Below are 21148 nucleotides of genomic sequence, written 5' to 3'. Positions count from 1 at the left end.
CTGATCGTTGTGTTGCTCTGCACCACCTTGGAAGAATGGCTCTCTGAAGGAAGACACAAGGGCATTTTAGAAGCAAGATGCTGCTTCTGTTATGGTTGATATTAGGCAGTCAAAAATCCTCTAATAACTGGACCCAGGACCATCTAGAGATCAAGTCACAGGCACCATCCTGAAGGTTGAAGCTAAAGATCTCACTAGATTCTTATACTCTGCTCATTTAAGAGTGGTAAATATTTTCAAAATATTTTAACCAATCCACATACCTTGAATCCTCTAAATTTATCAAATGAGGATATATTTCTAACATTCAGTTTGCTAATGGACAAACCACTGATTTCACCTGCAACATTCTATTTTTGACATGAAGTATGCTAATTAATAAAACATTTGATCATCCCTGAAGCTGGTAATGGGAACACTTGTAATAGCTACCTCTGGAGTATGGCTTTAAGGGGGTAAAGCTAGCTGGCCTCCTCTGGAGTACAAATTCCTAATTAGAGCATCTAATTGTACCTGGCTTGTAACTGAACTTATTATGTGATACTACACTGTCTATGCTGAAATGCTTTAAAGAAAATTACAGACAACCACTCAATGATAACTTGTGTGTTAGTTTCCTATTGCTATTGTAACAAATTACTCAGAATTTAGTGGCTTAAACAATATAAATTGATTATCTTACAGCTCTGGAGGTTGGAAGTCCAGAATTATCTTGTGGAGCTGAAATCAAGGTGTTGGCAAGGCTGCATTCTTTCTGGAGGGTCTAGGGGAGTATCCATTTCCTTGTCTTTTCCAGCTTCTAGAGGCTGCCCACATTCTTGGCTCATGGCACCATTGCTCCATCTTCAAAGCCAGCAATGGCTGGTGGAATCTTTCTCATGGTGCATTATTCTGGGTCTCTGCTTTCATCATATTTCCTTCTTTGACTCTTCTTCCCCCTCCCTGCTACCTTCCTTATAAGAACCCTTGTGATTTTTGGACCCACCTTGATATTCTTGAATAATTTTCCCATCTCAAGTCCCTTAATCACATCTGCTGAAGTCCCATTCACAAATTCTGTGGATTAGGATGTGGACATCTTTGGGGAATCATTATTCTGTTTGTCACTTTCTGCTAATAGTCTAAGTAATTCCTTTAATTTTAATTTAACTTCAATTATGGAGTCTATAGGGAGAATAGAAAAGACATGGGCTTTGGACCTGACAGATCATGGTTAAATCTTGGCTTCTTACCCAACAGCTGTAAGCCATGGGAAAGGAAAATGGAACTATATATAATATAAGGTACGTTGCCATGAAGATTAAATAACATAATGGGTGAAAACCTGGCCCAGTGCTTGTCATATAGGAGACACTAAATAAATGTTAGCTCAAGGTAGCTATCATGATCATTAGCAGAATTTTAGAGCTAGAAAGAACCTCAGAGATCATTTCTACTTCTTTTAGCTGCAGAACTACCTTTTATGGTCTCAAACAAAATCTTTTTTTAAATTGAAGTATAGTTGATACCCAATGTTCAAATAGAATCTTACATAGAATTTCATGAAGAGCCTCAATCTACAAAAACAATAAAAGCAACAGATAGGTCCCTTAGGTGGAATAAGTTCCTTTCACCTTGTCCTCATCATGCTTCTCCTTCTTTTCCTTCTGTTTTCACTTCTTCCTTTTCTTCTTCTTTTTGGCAGATAATCTTTTGCAGTTGCCAGAGCATTGGTCTCTAGTCTAAGGATAATAGCTTTGAAGCCATGAATCTAGTTTGATCTCTCATTTTGCACTGAAAGAGAGGCACAGAGAGGGGCACCTGTGTAGCTCAGTTGGTTGGGCGTCTACCTTCAGCTCAGGTCATGATCTCAGGGTCCTGTGATCGAGGCCCATATCAAGCTCCCTGCTCAGCAGGGAGCCTACTTCTCCCTCTCCCCCCTGCTCCTGCTCTCTCTCTTACTCTTTCTCTCAAATAAATAAATAAAATCTTTACCAAAAAAAAAAAAAGAAAGAAAAAGAAAGGCGCAGAGAGGTTAAGTGACTTCCAAGGTTGCCCAGCTACTCAGTGGAAGGAGAGGTATCAGAATTCAGTACTCTGGATTTAGTTCAATGTTCTTTCTCTATATCATGTTGGAGGTAGATAGAGTGACCAAAAGCTGTTACCGAAATGAAGAATTTTAAGAAATTTAGTTAAGGCAAAATATCCTAAGTGATGGCAAAAATAAAAGGAGCCTTTCTTCTACCACAGAATCTGGTTTTGTATATTGCAAAAACAGTCCTCAGAAGTAACAGAATTTGGCGCTTGATCAGCACCACATAAAAGGAATGTTGTTTGTGAGATGTACTAGATTAGAACCAGCTTCTCTACAGTGAAATAATGTTAGAATTTTGTTTGAAGCTGGGGTTCTCCACAAAGATTTAGAGTTTTGAATTTAGTTTCCAGAGAGCTGGGGTTCTGATGAAAATCTCAGAACATGCTTGTAGGACAAGGCAAGTGCTACAAAGCAGAGTGTGACTGTCTTCTGCTACCCAACAAGGCTAAGGGAGACCAGATGTCTTCATTTTCAACTTCCCTTTCAGCTCTGGGTCTGAATTCTCTCTCTTCCAAGTGCTCTGGGGTGTTATAAATGAGATAGAATAAACTTCCTGCCAAATTTTGCTATGAAACCAGTTTTAGTCTAGCCCATCCCTGAAACACGAAAGTTCATTTCTTTTGGACTTAAAAATTCAACAGTCCAATGAAACAGTGTAGTCCTTGTCCAAAAGTGCAGAACTAATTAGGTTAGTAGTTTTAAAATCAATGTCATTTAACTCTGGTATAAACAATATTTAATTATTTCACGAATAAGCATAAATATAAACATTGAATTATATTTTTTCATGGTTATACTCAATGTGATATCTTGGTCATACTTCAGGTATGCAAACAAAAGGGTGTCTATTGTCTGGACAATAAATTCAATCCATGGTAAAGACTCATTCACAATAAAATTGGTTAGCGCAGATTATTTAAAAACACAAATATTATTGATGATTGTTAGAACCTTCAGCAGGAAAACTAAGGGTGAGTTAATTTTCTTGCCAAAAGAACTTGTTCATTTCATAAAAAAACAAAAACACATCATATATCCAAAATCTACCCATTTGATCATTTGAGTCTATTTTTTATTCTGACTGATTACATTGTTAGTGTCACCTACTACTGATGAATTGTCTGGGAGAGGTGGCTGGTGAAACACTTGAGACTGTTTTTTCTTTTTAACATTTATCAATTTATCAATATTGATTTCTCTTAAGAGGCAATCTGGCATGGTAATATGATAGCATAAGCATAGCATTTAGTTAGCTAGGCTTGAGTGAGAGTTCTAGCTTTAGCTCTTACTAGCCTTAGCAACTTAACAACTTTAGGAAAGTTCTCTTATCTGCAAAATAATAATATGTGCCTTGCCTGGTTTCTGGGAGTATTACCCGGAATACTGATATAAAAGTGTCTTGTGAGATCTTATAGAATGCCAATTTTTGCTTCTCTGATATATATCAGATATCGGTTCTAATAAGATTTTTTTCAGTAAAAAGTTAGAAGCTACTGCAACCTATTATTTCATCTTGGGATGGTAACAGACTATTCCCCCTATTCCTTATGTCTGTGATTTGGTTTATGTTTCATGTAGAACTAGCTGTCACCTCTTCTTTGTAAGGTCTGAATTAGTCTTCTGTGTAGAACATTTTACTCTTATTCAATTATTCCAATGCTACAGAGTTTCTTCACTTAGGTGAACCTTAAGACTTGAAAATTTCCACTCGCACCTTGACTTTTGACTTTTGTCTGTCTCCTTGCGATCTTTTTCTTTTGATTTTCTTTCTTAAATGATTTCCTCCATCCTGATTAAGAGCAATTCAAGCAAGATGTATATGGAACAGGAGGGAGAAAGCCATCCATGTAAAACTATCAAATGGGTTGTTTGGGTTGTTTATAATTATTCATCTAAGAAAATAATTGGTAAGAAAGTCATAAAAATAGTTATGTCTCTGATATGACTAAAAGCATAGTTAATATACAAAATGCATTTGATATTATAACCCAGGGTGATAAGTAGGAGAAAATGATACTTAGTGGGATGGAAGTTAAAATAAGGAATCTAATGGTTTTGCACCCAATTCTAATGTAGAGGGTTGGTTTTTCCATACCACCAAACAATTCTTGGACACCAGCTTGGTGTCTGACAATCCAACTCAATTCTGACATTCATTTTCTACCTAAAGATAGTGTCACATCCACAGATTAAGGGCTCAGTCCCACAAGACTGTCCACTAGCCCCCAACTTTAGACACCAGTCACAGGTCTGGGTTGTCACTTGTGCTTCTGACTGAATGGATATAAATTGGAGTTTCCAGTGACCACTCGCCCAACACTTGGGTTAAATTAATTTGCTAGAGTGGCTTGCAGAACTCAGAGGAGCATTTAATTTACAAGATTACAGGTTTATTATTAAAACATATAATTCAAGAACAGCCAATGGAAGAGACGCATAGTGCAAGGTATGCGGAAAGGGTGAAGAGCTTCATGTCTTCTCTGAGCACACCACTCTCTCCAAATCTCCATGTGTTCAACAACATGGAAGGTTTCTGAACCCTCTCCTTTTGGATTTTTATGGAGGCTTCATCATGTAGGCATGGTCGATGAAATCATGGCCATTAGTGATTGAACTCAATATCCAGTCCCTCTGCCTTCCCCAAAGTCACCTCATTAACATAATAAAAGACAGTTTTATTATGTCTTTGAATAATAGAGATATTATCATTCTAAGAGCTTTAGGAGTTCTGTGCCAGAGACATAGACAAAGACCAAATATATGATATTTATTATAAATCACAGCATCACACTATGTTAGAAAAGAGAGATTTGCTAAAGAGGAAAGAAGAGATATCCTATATATAAAGTACATAGGTGGAAATCTACTATGGTGTTGACATACACTGTTGAAATTATAATTAAGATTAAAAATGAGAAGATCATAGAAGAATTAACCATTTTGAGATTATATTGACGATCTGAGCAAACAGATAAAAGTGATTAATGTGCCTCTAATTCAAAATACAAGATTGATACTAGGTTGGATGTCATACGATTGCTATAACTGTCAAGATATATGTTGGAAGTCTTCTTTGGCTAACCCAAGAACATGAAGAATGTTTGACTTGCATTGCTGACAGTTTGAAAGTTTTGTTTCCTCAGAAGTATGAGAATTGGCCTGGTTAATGAAGGGGTTATAACCAGAACTGTATGCCAAAATAACCCTGTCATTTTAGTGTCTTTTGGTGCCCAGATCTCTGGGCTTATAAATAAATGTTAGATACAAGAGAACAGAATGTTTGAAGACACATTAAATAAGATAATGCATGTAAAACACTTAGTATAAAGTTTTGGATAGATATTAATTACTTCTTAGAATTCCAATGTATAGAAGCATACATGAAAAGGTCAATGTTTCTAGATCATTGACATTTTTTTTAAAAGATTTTTATTTATTTTAGAGAGAGTGAGAGTGAGAGAGATCCCCGAGGGAGAGGGAGAATCAGACTTGCTGCTCAGCAGCGACCCGATGTGGGGCTTGATTCCAAGACCCTGAGATTATGACCTGAGCCGGAGGCAGACGCTTAACCAACTGAGCCACCCAAGTGCCCCTACCCACTTAGGTGGCTCAGTTGGTTAAGTGTCTGACTCTTGGTTTTGGCTCAGGTCATGATTTCACAGTCATGGGATCAAGCCCACGTGGCACTGCACTCAGTGTGGAATCTGTTTTGGATTCTATCTTCCTCTCCCTCTCCTTCCCCTTTCCCTGCTCACACACTCTCTCTCTCAAAATAAAGAAATAAAATCATTTAAAAAATTAAAAAAAGAAAGTTAAAGTATTTTGTATTTAACAAAACTAAATGCTTTCCTAATTTGTTAAATATAAAATATTTTGCTTAAATTTCAATTTAGTTGATTATTAATAAAGGTGAACATCTTTGTACAGGTTTATTGGCTCCTTCTTTCCTTCAATTTCTTTTTCATGAATTTTATATGGTTTTCTATTGTTATATGTATTTTTTCTGGCTGAGTTATAAAAACTTTTTATATAGAAACCTATGAAAAATTTATGAAGATATAAGTTTACAAACATTTGGACAGTTTGTCATTTTCTTGAAAATTTTTATATGGTATTATGTACAGAGGTTTTTATTTTTTATTTTATTTATTTATTTAAATTTTATTATATTATGTTATATTAGTCATCATACAATACATCATTAGTTTTTGATGTAGTGATCCACAATTCATTGTTTTTGTATAACACCCAGTACTCCATGCAGTACGTCCCCTCCTTAATACCCATCACTGGGCTAACCCATCCCCCCCCCCCCCCCCAAAACCCTCAGTTTGTTTCTCAGAGTCCATAGTCTCTCATGGTTCATCTCTCTCCCTCCAATCCCCCCCTTCATTTTTCCCTTCCTTCTCTTAATGTCCTTCATGCCATTCCTTATGTTCCACAAATAAGTGAAACCATAGGATAATTGACTTTCTCTTCTGACTTATTTCACTTAGCATAATCTCCTCCAGTCCCATCCATGTTGACGTAAAAGTTGGGTATTCATCCTTTTTGATGGCTGAGTAATACTCCATTGTATATATGGACCACATCTTCTTTATCCATTCGTCTGTTGAAGGGCATCTCAGCTCTTTCCACAGTTTGGCTATTGTGGACTTTGCTGCTATGAACAGTGGGGTGCATATGACCCTTCTTTTCACTACATCTGTGTCTTTGGGGTAAATACCCAGGAATGCAATTGCTGGGTCATAAAGTAGCTCTATTTTTAATTTTCTGAGGCACCTCCACACTGTTTTCCAAAGTGGCTGAACCAACTTGCATTCCCACCAACAGTGTAGGAGGGTTCCCCTTTCTCCACAATCTCTCCAACATTTGTTGTTTCTTGCCTTGTCAATTTTTGCCATTCTAACTGGTGTAAGGTGGTATCTCAATGTGGTTTTGATGTGAATTTCCCTGATGGCTAATGATGATGAACACTTTTTCATGTGTCTGTAAGCCATTTGTGTGTCTTCTTTGGAGAAGTGTCTGTTCATGTCTTCTGTCCATTTTTTGACTTGATTATTTGTTTTTGGGGTGTTGAGTTTGAGAAGTTCTTTATAGATCTTGGACCAGCCCTTTATCTGTTGTGTCATTTACAAATATCTTCTCCCATTCTGTGGGTTGCCTCTTTGCTTTGTTGACTGTTTCCTTTGCTCTGCAGAAGTTTTTGTCTTGATGAAGTCCCAAAAGTTCGTTTTTGCTTTTGTTTCGCTAGCCTTTGGAGATGTATCTTGAAAGAAGTTGCTGTGGCTGATGTCAAAGAGGTTACTGCCTATGTTCTCCTCTAGGATTTTGATGAATTCCTGTCTCACACGGAGGTCTTTCATCCATTTTGAGTTTATCTTTGTGTATGGTGTTAGAGAATGGTCTAGTTTCACTCTTCTGCATGTGGCTGTCCAATTTTCCCAGCACCATTATTGAAGAGACTGTCTTTTTTCCATTGCATATTTTTTCCTGCTTTGTTGACGATTATTTGACCATAGAGTTGAGGGGCCATATCTGGGCTCTCTATTCTGTTCCATCTGTCTATATGTCTGTTTTTGTGGCAGTACCATGCTGTCTTGGTGATCACTGCTTTGTAATATAGCTTGAAATCAGGCAACATGATGCCCCTGGCTTTGTTTTTCTTTTTCAACATTTTCTTGGAGATTCGAGGTCTTTTCTGATTCCATACAAATTTTAGGATTGTTTGTTCCAGCACCTTGAAAAATGTCATTGGAATTTTGATCGGGATGGCATTGAAGATATAGATTGCTCTGGGTAGCATAAACATTTCAACAACATTTATTCTTCCAATCCATGAGCATGGAATGTTTTCCCATCTTTTTGTGTCTTCTTCAGTTTTTTTCTTTTTTTTTTTTTTTAACAAGAAGATTATTTTTTTTAAAGATTTTATTTATTTATTTGAGAGAGAGAGAATGAGAGATAGAGAGCACGAGAGGGAAGAGGGTCAGAGGGAGAAGCAGACTCCCTGCTGAGCAGGGAGCCCGATGCGGGACTCGATCCTGGGACTCCAGGATCATGACCTGAGCCGAAGGCAGTGGCTTAACCAACTGAGCCACCCAGGCACCCTTCTTCAGTTTTTTTCATGAGTGTTCTGTAGTTCCTAGAGTATAGATCTCTTACCTCTTTGGTTAGGTTTATTCCAAGGTATCTTACGGTTTTTGGTTCTATGGTAAATGGAATCGTTTCTCTAATTTATCTTTCTACAGTTGCATTGTTAGTGTATAAGAAAGCAACTGATTTCTGTGCATTGATTTTGTATCCTGCCACAATACTGAATTGCTGTGTGAGTTCTAGTGATTTGGGGGTGGAGTCTTTTGAGTTTTCCACATAAATTACCATGTTGTCTGCGAAAAGAGAGATTTTGACTTCTTCTTTGCCAATTTAAATACCTTTTATTTCTTTTTGTTGTCTGATTGCTGTTGCTAGGACTTCTAGTACTATGTTGAACAATAGTGGCGAGAGTGGGCAACCTTGACGTGTTCCTGATCTTAAGGGAAAGGCTCTCAGCTTTTCCCCATTGAGGATGATATTCACTGTGGGTTTTTCATAGATGGATTTTATGAACTTGAGGAATGTTCCCTCTATCCCTATACTCTGAAGAGTTTTAATCAGGAAAGGATGCCATATTTTGTCAAATGCTTTTTCTGCATCAATTGAGAAGACCATATTGTTCTTCTCTCTCCTCTTATTAATGTGTTCTTTTTTTTTTAAAGATTTTATTTATTTATTTAATTGACAGAGAGAGAGAGACAGCGAGAGAGGGAACACAAGCAGGGGAGGGTCAGAGGGAGAAGCAGGCTTCCCGTGGAGCAGGGAGCCCGATGCGGGGCTCGATCCCAGGACCCTGAGATCATGACCTGACGTGAAGGCAGTCGCTTAACCAACTGAGCCACTCAGGTGCCCCTTATTAATGTGTTCTATCACATTGATTGATTTGTGAATGTTGAACCACCCTTGCATCCCGGGGATAAATCCCACTTGGTCGTGGTGGATGATCCTTTTAATGTATTGTTGGATCCTATTAGCTAGGATTTTGTTGAGGATTTTGGAATCCATATTCATGAGAGATATCAGTCTGAAATTCTCCTTTTTGATGGGGTCTTTGCCTGGTTTGGGGATAAGGTAATGTTGGCCTCACAGAATGAGTCTGGAAGCTTTCCTTCTGTTTCTATTTTTTGAAATAGCTTCAGGAGAATAAGTATTATTTCTTGTTTGAATGTTTGGTAGAATTCCCTAGGGAATACATCAGGCCCTGGACTCTTGTTTTTTGGGAGGTTTTTGATCACTGCTTCAATCTTGTTATGGGTTATTGACCTATTCAGGTTGTCCATTTCTTCCTGTTTCAGTCTTGGGAGTTTATAGGTTTCCAGGAAGGCATCCATTTCATCAAGGTTGCTCAGCTTATTGGCATATAGTTGTTGATAATAATTTCTAATAATTGTTTCTATTTCCTTGGTGTTAGTCGTGATCTCTCCCCTTTCATTCATAATTTTATTAATTTGAGTCCTTTCTCTTTTCTTTTGAATAAATCTAGCCAGTAGTTTATCGATCTTATTAATTCTTTCAAAGAACCTGCTTCTAGTTTGATTGATCTGATCTGCTGTGTTTCTGGTTTCTAAATCATTAATCTCTGCTCTAATCTTAATTATTTCTCTTCTAATGTGTGGCTTAGGTATCATTTGTTGCTTTTTCTCTAGTTCTTTAAGGTGTAGAGTTAGTTGGTGAATTTGGGATTTTTCTATTTTTTTGAGTGAGGCTTGGATGGCTATGTATTTCCCCCTTAGACCGCCTTTGCAGTATCCCATAGGTTTTGGACTGATGATTTCCATGAATTGTTTAAGTTCTTCTTTGATTTCCTGGTTGACCCAAACATTCTTGAGCAGAGTGGTCTTTAGGTTACAAGTGTTTGAATTTCTTCCAAATTTTTTCTTGTGATTGAGTTCCAGTTTTAAAGCATTGTGGTCTGAGAGTATGCAGGGAATAATCTCAATCTTTTGGTATCGGTTGAGACCCGTTTTGTGACCCAATATGTGGTCTATTCTGGAGAAAGTTCCATGTGTGCTCGAGAAGAATGAGTATTCTGTTGTTTTAGGGTGGAATGTTCTGTGTATATCTATGAGGTCCATCTGGTCCAGTGTGTCATTCAAAGCTCTTGTTTCTTTGTTGATTTTCTGCTTAGATGATCTGTCTATTGCTGAGAGTGGAGTATTGAGGTCTCCTACAATTAACGTATTATTATCAATATGACTCTTTATTTTGGTTAACAGTTGGCTTATATAGATGGCTGGTCCCATGTTGGGGGCATAGATATTTACAACTGTTAGATCTTTTTGTTGGATAGACCCTTTAAGAATGATATAGTGTCCTTCTGTGTCTCTAACTACAGTCTTTAGTTTAAAATCTAATTTGTCTGATAATAAGAATTGCTACCCCAGCTTTCTTTTGAGGTCCGTTGGCATGGAAGATGGATCTCCATCCCTTCTCTTTCAGTCTGGATGTATCTTTAGGTTCAAAATGAGTCTCTTGTAGACAGCATATGGATGGTCCTGTCTTTTTATCCAATCTGTAATCCTGTGCTGTTTTATGGGAGCATTTAGGCTGTTCATGTTGAGAGTGATTATTGAAAGATATGAATTTATCGTCATCATGTTGCCTGTGAAGACCTTGTTTTTATAGATTGTCCCTGTAAATTTCTTTTCTATATCACTCGAGTTCTTTCTCCTTTTATAGACCCCCCCCTTAATATTTCTCGCAGGGCTGGCTTAGTGGTCACATATTCTTGTAGTTTCTGCTAGTCTAGGAAGATTTGCCTCTCTCCAACCATCTTAAATGACAGCCTTCTGGGATAAAGTATTCTTGGCTGCATGTTCTTCTCGTTTAGTACCCTGAATATATCTTGCCAGGCCTTTCTGGCTTGCTAGGTCTCTGTGGATAGGTCTGATGTTATTTTGATGTTCCTCCCTCTGTATGTAAGGAATCTCTTCCCCCTAACTGCCCTTCAGATGGTTTCCTTGGTTCTAAGATTTGCGAGTTTTACTATTACATGCCAGGGTGTTGACCTGTTTTCCTTGATCTTGGGAGGGGTCCTCTCTGCCTCTAGGACATGAATGTTTGTTTCATTCCCCAGATTAGGGAAGTTCTCAGCTACAATTTGCTCAAATATATCTTCTAGTCCTCTCTCTCTCTCCACCCCCTCAGGGATCCCAATTTTGACATTGGAATGTTTCATGGCGTCACTTATTTCTCTGATTCTGTTTTCATGGATTCCGAGTTGTTTTTCCCTGGCCTCCTCTTTTACCTTTTTAATCAATTAATTGGTCTTCTAGGTCACTAATTCGTTCTTCTGCTTCGCTTACCCTACCTGTTAGATTATCTAGATTAGATTGGATCTCATTGATAGCATTTTTAAGTTCTGTCAATTCAGCTTTCATTTCTGCCCTTAGAGACTCTATGTTGCTATTAATTGATTTCTCCATTTTAGCTATTTTCTTCACAATTGCTAGCCTGAATTCTGTCTCCAACAGACTGGTTATATCTGAATCCATTTGTAAATCTGTGGCTTAAGTCATAGTCTCTGAGTCTTTTCTATTTGGGGGGTTACTCCTCCTACTCATTCTGTTGAGGGTGGTTGAGGTAATGTATAGCGTCCAAATTATTGACCACAACCCAAGCAAGATGCACCTGTTTTCTAGGGACCTTAGGGTTGTCGGCCTCTTGTTTGCCCAGCCTGTCTTCTGGGGGAGGGGCCTGCTGCTGTTACTCAGACAACCCTGTTTGGGAAGAGTTGCCCTACCCCCTGTGGCAGGGGATGGGCTCAGTGAAAACTGTTTTTTGGGGGGCTTTTCTTCTCTGGCGGCTTTCCCTGGCTGCTTTCTGTGTCTCTTCTGAGAGTCAGAGCAGAAGAGACCGTTTCCAACCCTCTGCCTCAGAACAGAGAGACCACAGTCTGTTCTTCACTGAGCTCTCCAGGCCACATTATCTCTGTTTCTGTATTTTCTGCTATAAACTGCAGCATCCTGGGTTGTGCACCCCTCAGCAGTGCTCCCAGTCCTTGCCTACAGGTCTGGGCACATCTCTGCCCTTTGTGCTTCTAAAACTGCCAGCTGCCCACAGTTCGCATGCTCGGCCTGCCGCTCTGGGTTTCCGTCCGGGGAGCTGCCCTAAAGTCCTTTCCCCGCTACTGGTCTTCGAGTCTGTTCCCTGTCCCCAGCATGGAAGGCTATCACTCACCGGTGGTGTAGGATCCCCACGGCCAGGCTCCCTCCCCCTTCCATTTATCATCTGATATCTGCCTGTGGAATCATGGCTCCCCACTTCGTACCTCGAAGCCAACTGCCTCAATACTCTGTAGAGATCCAGATCTATCTTCTTACATCTCAGGCTGATTTAGTGGGTGTTCAGAGTGGTCTGCTAGATATCCAGCTCAATTCCGGGGACTGGTTGGAATAGGGTCCCCTACTCCTCTGCCATCCTTTCCCTCCTTGGTTTTGATTTTTAAGTATGAAATTTACTTTCTTTATGATTTCTGTCTTTGGTACCATGCTTAGGAAGGCCTGCTCCCCACTCATTTTTTGGTGAATATTCATCTACTGAAGTATAATTCTTGTGGGTGTTAGAGAAAGCAGAATTTCTCAACTATCTTTTTGTTTTTAACATTTTTGTCAAGGAAAGCAAACTTTGGATTAGAAATATAAAGTGTACATTAGAGAGAGAAAACAGATTTTCAGGAGGAATGAAGAAGTTGGTTAAGTAACTTTTGCTTCTTTTGCCTTGATGAATCAGGCCTTAGCATTCTGGGACAACCAGCAAAAGAACCTGGAAAGCCCCATAATTTTGATTTTCTTCTAATAGTCTGGGAAGAACTAGAGCAGATAGAATGGCAATGAACAAACATGGTTTTGATTTTCAAAAAGAGGCAGAGGGAGATTTTGCAGATGTTAGACTGATGAGCTTAGTTCAGGAAAATTTTTAGAATGTGTTATTAAAAGGATGCTTCTTGTGATCACTAGGAACCAGTGTGGGTTCCCTAAAAACAGCTCATTTCTGGGTTACATTAATGCTTTCTTTTATTAAAAATTAGAATAGAGAGGGGCGCCTGGGTGGCTCAGTTGTTTGAGTGACTGCCTTTGGCTCAGGTCATGATCCTGGAGTCCTGAGATCAAGTCCCGCATCAGGCTCCCTGCTTAGCAGGGAGTCTGCTTCTCCCTCTGACCCTCCCCCCTCTCATGCTCTCTCTATCTCATTCTCTCTCTCAAATAAATAAATAAAATCTTTAAAAAATTAGAATAGAGAAATGGCATGTTTCTCACTACAGTCTTATAGACATGGTGGAGAAATTTGAGTTGGATGTTCAATTAGATAGATGTGTAACTGTTTGATGGGCTAAACCCAAAGTAATGATTAATGTATTACTTCGAGCCTAAGGGAAATAGGACAAAGTTCTTCCACTGGCTTTAAACTGTTCAAATTTTATCAATGACCTCAGAATAGGTATTTGATACTTGTTGAATTAGCATTAGACAAGTAGTAGGAATGTAGTGTGTGAAAAATGAATATGAAAATATAGGCAAGATATACTAAGTTAAAGTTTGATGAAAATCTAAATTAATTTTTTTCACTAAATAAATTGTGCAACTGTTAGATCGAGGAAATATGACTAAGAAGCTTATCTACAAATTATTTAGAAGATGTCAGTAACTTTAGTGTAAATCAATATATGGTCACCGAGAAAACCAACTCTATTCGTTGTTACATTAGGAAGATGATCATGTCTAGAATGAGGGAAGCAGTAGTTGTTCCTTATTTAATATTGGCCAAAATGCACATTATGTATTGTGGTGTCAACTATTAAACACAAATAAAGAGAGATTGATGCACAGTAAGAGATGCATGACCAGCATGGGGGAACTGGAAACCATGCATCAGGATGATGGCTGGAGGAATGTGAGAAGAAAAGACTCACAGAAAACCTGAGAATTGCCCTCAAACATTTAAAGAGCTATCATGTGGTGAATGTAGAATTAAGTCCAATGGTGATAGGTTTCAGGTCAACATAGTGAAGAATTCTACAGAGTTCTTCTGAATTGGAGAAACTTTTTTTTTTTTTAAGATTTATTTATTGGAGAGAGAGAGAGAAAGCAGGGGGAGGGGCAGAGGAAGACAGAGAGAGAATCTCAAGCAGACTCTGTACTGAGTGCAGAGCTTGATCTCAGGACCCTGATCTTATGATCCAAGCAAAAACCAAGACTTAGACACTTAACGAGCTGCACCACCCAGATGCCCTGAGAAGCAAGTTTTAAAAAATGGGCTAAACAATTACCCAGCCAGAGATGCTACAGAAGAATGAATAGTTTGCCCAGCAGACACTTTAAAATCTGAGTTTCCAACTGAATGAATTTTCATTTTTTCCAACACACAAAAACATTGAGAAGTATTCCTTAGGCCTTCTGCCTTCATCTAATAAGAAGTTAGGCTGCATTTACAGCACATGTGATTGGTGACCTTGGGCAAGGGACTCTAAGTAAACTATCCAGAGCAGGTCCCTGGAACAAGCCCATGCTGTCCAGACCTCTGGGTCACAAGATAAACTTAGCCTTTTGTGGCTAACTCCATAACCACATTCATTTGAAAACGTGACCAAGGCAGGCCATTAGTTAAGTTTTGCAAGTATGGTAAGTATAACAAGTATGGCAAGTCTGGAAAAATAGCTTGAATTAACAAGCATATATTCTGAAGTGCTTGGATTAACTTTAGCCTGAAAAATCTTAATTTCTGTTTATGGTTTTAGTCACTGCAGCTTTAGTATTTACGCTCTTCAATCATTTCAATTACCTTAATTCCCTGAACAAAACCACATCTAGTTTGGTGCCTTTAGTTTTAAAAACTGAATTCATAATGACTGAGGAAGATCATTGCTTGTTATATTAGCCTCCTGAGAGCACTGCTTTGGGAAAGGCTGGATGGGATGTGCCTCATTTCTCATGGTTGTTCTCTGTATACAGGACACCACTATTTATGGGGGTGGAGGTTGGGACACACAATGACAGCATCACTGTAAATGGGAGAAATAAAAGCTAGGAGTGCATTTCTTTCCTGTTTTTGTGCAGGGAGGAATGGAGAGGTGTCATTACAATTTGAGGGTTAAAGATCATTTGTGAGGACTGAATAAAGTAATGTATATAACACAAGACTTAACAAATGCCTGATACACAATAAGCATTCAGTAAAAGATAGCTATTCTTAGGATTGTCATTGTCACTATCTAACCAGATGGTGTCATGTCACAGCCCCTTAGAATTACTTAGCTGACTGGGGGGTCAGGAGGACCCTTATTCAGAGAGCACAGAGTGGTTGGATTAGGGCTCAAACCTGATCAATTTTCTAAGAAGTGGGAGATAATTTTCCTATTAGGGTTCTCTAGTCTTGATCTGTCCCGCCAGTATAATCCTTGCAGACCCTACCCTTTAAGAGCTCATGGATTAGTTTGGAGTTATGTTGCCACAAGCCAAGGACTACCTCTAACTAGTAGAAGGTAGAAGAGGCAAACATTATCCCATAAAGCCTTCAGAGGAAGCATGGCCTTGCTGACACTTTGATTTCAGATTTCTAGCCTCTAGAATTGTGATGTAATAAATTTCTGTTGTGTCAGGTTTCCCAGATTATGACATTTGTTACAGCAGCCGTAAGAAAATAATACAGGTAAGGAATACAAAAGATGAAGAGAAGGAAGGGAGAGAAATAGAAATTTCTATAATTTCATCACTAATGAAAATATGATTAGTAGGGCCAAAGGTATTATTTATTTATTATTTTTTAAGCCAAAAAGGTACTGCTTGTGGATGATAGAAACCTTAATTTTTAGGTAGAATAATAAAACTAATGTGAGTCATGGCATTTGAATTTTGGATTCTTCTGCATTAGAACAATGTCCCAGTGAGACTAATAACAAGGCCTCATGTGCTTCAGAGTGGGACTTTATGATTCCAAGAAATGGACACCCACAAAATTTATTTAATTGCTGCTGACACAAGGATGATGACAAAGCCAAATTCAAATACCTTGTACAAAATTTGGTGGTAGTTAGTTAGAACCCTCCTTCACTTGGCAGTGGAAAGGAAAAGCTTCAGATGATGTGTGTTGATTGGGTTCTGAGTAGGTGACATTTTCCAAGGAGATACATTTTGATAAATGCTCAAGGGCAGCTCACTCAGATGCAGATCAGAACAGGCCAGAGCTCAATGTTGACACTCAGTGGTCTGATTTCCCAAAAAGTATTTTGATGATGGCTTATTGGTATGTGGAAAGGTGTGGATGCCTATGAATGAAGGGGGACGCACGCTCATCAGAATGCTCACCTGTTGTGGTTGATTGGAAAAGAGGCATCATCAGGAATTGGAGAGCAAGCTAGTCAGCTACAGAGCACTGCCTTGTTTTATTTCTAGACTCTAGACCCCACATTTCTCATTGCTCTTGGTTGGAAAATGGAGCTAAGCCATGGTGATGGTATGCTTGGGTTGAAATCCAATCATTGACATTTTGCTGTATCTTGCAAATTCTACTTAATGGCCTAGAATCAGACCTGGAAGCAACCTGAGAATATATCTCATTGAATGTCTTAATTTGACAAATTAGGAAACTGGGTCCAATAAGATGATTTGGCCAAGTTTATGTTGTCATGATGCCATGTTTAGAAGCTGGGTCTTTTAGCTTTCAGTGTAAGCTTTATCCATAATATAGTGCCCCTTTCTTTTCATTCATAATTACAAAGTCCTTATATTTTATTAGTTAACCATATTATCATGTTGAATGGAGGCAAATGTGAAATTGCCATTTTATTCTTTTCTTTTTCATCATTCAAAATTTATTTGGTATTTTAGTTGGTATGACACTTGGTTGCATTGTCTTTTTACATTATATGGCCATGTACACTATATTCTGACATACATGGTACACAAAGTAAGATCCTTTAGGACAGTTATGCACAATACATGCAATATTGAATTTATACATTGGATCCCAGGATGTGACTGACTGGAAAAGATGGACTAGGCATGTCGGGTGTTGGGGGAAAGAACCCGAAGTGACAGAACACACAGTAAACACATATCTGGTGTGCAGAGGAACCGCAGCTCTGGCAGTGGAGCCTCTGAGACGGTGGGGCTAACTTACGTTAACCAATTTAGGGCTACAAAGACAGGTATCATCCAATATCAGGATACAGCTGCAGGGTTTGGTGAACCATTCCTATTTGGAACTTTAGGAAACTGACGTTTTTTCTTAGGCCATTTTAATATTACTTGAGTAACAGATCAGATAATAAGGACAATATACACGACCTCCAACTAAAATCCTGCTATAGTCTAGACAGTGAAGTGGTACATTAGAAAACTTTAAAACTGCAGCTCCTTTTGGATCCCCCAAAGTGTATCTGCACTCTTCTTCAAACGGGCCTCCTCCTCAGAAGTCAGAGTCACCTTCACAACATCTGAAATTCCATTCTGTCCCAAATGCAAGGGACACTAAGGAAGACATCATCTTTAATTCCATAGAGACCCTTAATCATGGTGGAAATTGGATGCACCCGCCTAAGATTCTTCATTATACTTTCGGCCAGATCTGCCACAGACAGTCCAATGGCCCAGGAGGTGTAGCCTTTCAGTTTGATCACCTCATAGGCACTGTCAGCCACCTGTTTGTGAACTTCTTTCCACTGTTCCTTATCTGCATCAGTGCCTAAGTCAGGGAGCAGATTCTTCAGTGAGACACCAGCAACGTTCACTCCACTCCATACAGGCACACTGGAGTCTCCATGCTCCCCAAGGACCCACCCGTGACAGCTTAATGGGTGAACTCCCAGTCTTTCCTTCATTAGGTAACGGAACCGGGCTGAATCCAGATTGCAATCACTTCCAATAACACGGTTTTTGGGAAAGCCACTTATCTTCCAAGCCACATAGGTCAAGATAGCCACTGGATTGGAAACGACAAGCAACTTGCAGTTTGGGCTATATTTTACGATATTAGGAATGATGAATTTAAAGATGTTCACATTACGCTGGACCAAATTAAGACGGCTTTCTCCCTCTTGCTGACATGCCCCAGCTGTGCTAATAACCAGCTTGGAGTTTGCAGTCACATTATAATCTTTGCCAGAGACAATTTTTGGTGTCCTAAGGAAAAGGCTGCAGTGCTGGAGATTCATCATCTCTCCCTGCAGTTTGTCTTCCATGACATCAACAAGAGCAAGTTCATCTGCCAAGTCTTTCATTAAGATACTGATGGCACAAGCCATGCCAACAGCACCAACCCCAACAACTGTGATCTTATTCTGGGGGTATGTTCTTCCTTAAGAAGATTCTGAATCAGCTGATCTTTGAGAGTTGCCATTTTGGACTTAGAACCAAAAGGAATCAGGAGTGCACGTCGGGCAGGCAGGCGTCAGCGGCACGCGAGGTTGAATCCGGACTCGGCGGCAGCGGCTTCGACCGTATTCTTTTTTTTTAAAGATTTTATTTATTTATTTGACAGAGAGAGACAGCAAGAGAGGGAACACAAATAGGGGGAGTGGGAGAGGGAGAAGCAGGCTTCCCACCGAGCAGGGAGCCCAACATGGGGCTCGATCCCAGGACCCTGGGATCATGACCTGAGCCAAAGGCAGACGCTTAACCAACTGAGCCACCCAGGTGCCCCCATTATATTCTTTTCTATTTTGAAAGTTTTATTATATGTAAAATTTATTATTTATTATTAATTAGGATTGAAATTGAAGGTGTGAGAATTAGTTCCAGTATACTACTACCTATTTGTGTGACCTTTGATATGTTACTTATCTTCTCTTGATTCACACTATTCCTGCCATACTTGAATAGTTATGAAGATTTGTTTTAATCGTACATTATCACAAATAAAGTTTTATATGAAATCACTAAGTTTTGCTTTCTTTTTGTAAATGGTAAACTGCATAGTGTCTATTGAGCTGATATGCAGACTTTCCTTCATGATTATAAAGAAACACAATTTATTGAGTAAACACTTAATGTGTGATGCCTCATTTAATACTTAATCACAATCTGATGTATAGATAAGGTAAAGACCTATGTTCTAAGAATGACATAACTGCCCAACATCTTAGAGATTGTTAAGTGATGGATCCAGAATTTGAACTGTGCTATACCCTGAGAGTTCCTGATGGTAACCATTCTATCATTTTGCCTTCTTGTGGATCAAAAAAATTGTATGAGTTCTACACTAAAAATAATTTTTTAAAGTTAGCATCAGAATGACTTTTAAATTAAATTAAATTGTTTACCAGTGAGAAGTGACCCTTAGGAATAAGGTGATATGGTTCTTAACCCATTTGAATTCTTGATTCACTTTCTAATAAAGCTATTTTCAAAGATTCTTCTCCTAAGTATACACACATATACCCATGCACACACAGATACACATCCATCCAAAACAAACTTTAGAACATTTTTATAGGCTCACTATCTTATATTCCTCTATTATAAAATAAAGCCACAGCTACACTGAAAACTGTTTTTATGTGCAAAGACATAATGAAAGATGTTGCTGTGCATTTCCACTCATCTTAATGATTGCTATTGCCAACATAATTTAATGATTAGAAACTGCTATTTATGAAAGTCAGGAGAAATGTTTTGTTTGAAAAATAGCTTTTTTGGGGGAGTGGTCTGCAAATAGGCATGGTCTTTGTGTGTGTGTGTGTGAGCTAAAGCTTTAGAAAGCTTGGGCAAATCATTTTTGGAGTGTCACACAATATTTCTGAAGTGACCCTTTGAAGAGTGAAATCTGCCAATCTCAGTTTATAGATTTGAACTGAAATCTGACTGCAAGTAAAAGCACTTAATTCCCTGCATTTTTAGTTTCTCGTTTACTATGGTGAACAGCTCTGTGGTTGTTTCATCAAAACTTGCCTAATTTATCAGGGAAACTTTCCTTTTTTATGTAACTTCCCTTGCACACTTTTTTTGACACTAGAATTTTATCCATTTGTTTTATAATCTTTTCCTTCAATCTGTGCTTTCATTAGATTTCAAGTAAGGAATAGTAGGTCTTTTATTTCTGCCACGTGGTTAGAATTGTTTGGATATATTTTTCATATTCGGAGCAACAGAATAGGAGTACAGGAGAATTGATAATCCTGGAAATGACTGAATAGATACTTAAGTGCAAGCATAATATGTGGTTCAATTATTTATCATTTAGATGCCTTTAAAAGACTATTCAATTCTGACTGTATTGCTTCTCATTTCTTTTTTTTTTCAATTTCCCTGAAGATAACCTTATACACTTTTTTTCTACTAAATGTCAAGAACTTAATTTGATAAAGTTATATATCATGGAAATAAAGTTATTTATTCATTTGTGGCTCAATACTCATGTAACTTTTAAAAAATTTTATAATTAACCTATGCATTTGATAATATAGAAGCCTATCAAAGGTTTTAAAATGATATCCTAAAAATAGTGATAAGTTTTACATTTTCAGAGACATATTTCAAGATCACTCTATATATTAAATCTTCACCCAAACTTAGGTAAGCCCTAGACAAGAATACATGTGATAGACAGAAATTGGCTGATTATAGTGAGCTTGAACTTGATATCAATTCAGAAAGTGTATGGAGGAAACAGGCAATAAACAAAAAAATGATATTAGGTAGCAGTGAGTTGGGAGCATGAAACCAGAGAATTTGATGGAGAGTATCTGGTGTTGCATGGGGATACTTTTGATTGGAAGACAGTTGGATTGTCAGATAAAATATAGTACTCCCAGTTAAAGTTGAATTTCAGATAAACAATGAATTTTTAAAAAGTATAAGTATTTCCCGTTACTAAATATTATTTGTTTATCTGAAATTCAACTTTACCTGGGAGACTTGTATTTTCACTAAATTTGGCAGTCCTACAAGGAAGACCTCTCTGAGGGATGAAGTTTGAGCTGAAAATTGGATGACGAGAAGGAGCCAAATGTCAAAAGATCAGTGAGGAAAGCAGAGAGAGAGA

General features: G+C 38.3%; 1 pseudogene; it reads right to left on the bottom strand.

Moving 5' to 3' along the window:
* Positions 1-17245: 17245 nt before the first annotated feature.
* LOC112824136 (L-lactate dehydrogenase A chain pseudogene) lies at positions 17246-18541 on the bottom strand (annotated as a pseudogene).
* Between the last annotated feature and the right edge of the window lie 2607 nt (positions 18542-21148).

This window comes from Callorhinus ursinus, unplaced genomic scaffold, assembly GCF_003265705.2.
Source record: "Callorhinus ursinus isolate GAN/ISIS: 27379988/994484 unplaced genomic scaffold, GSC_fseal_2.0 scaffold9, whole genome shotgun sequence".
NCBI classification, from domain to species: Eukaryota; Metazoa; Chordata; class Mammalia; order Carnivora; family Otariidae; genus Callorhinus; species Callorhinus ursinus.
Note: the sequence above shows the minus strand (reverse complement) of the source record. Positions and strands in the feature narration are given on the sequence as shown.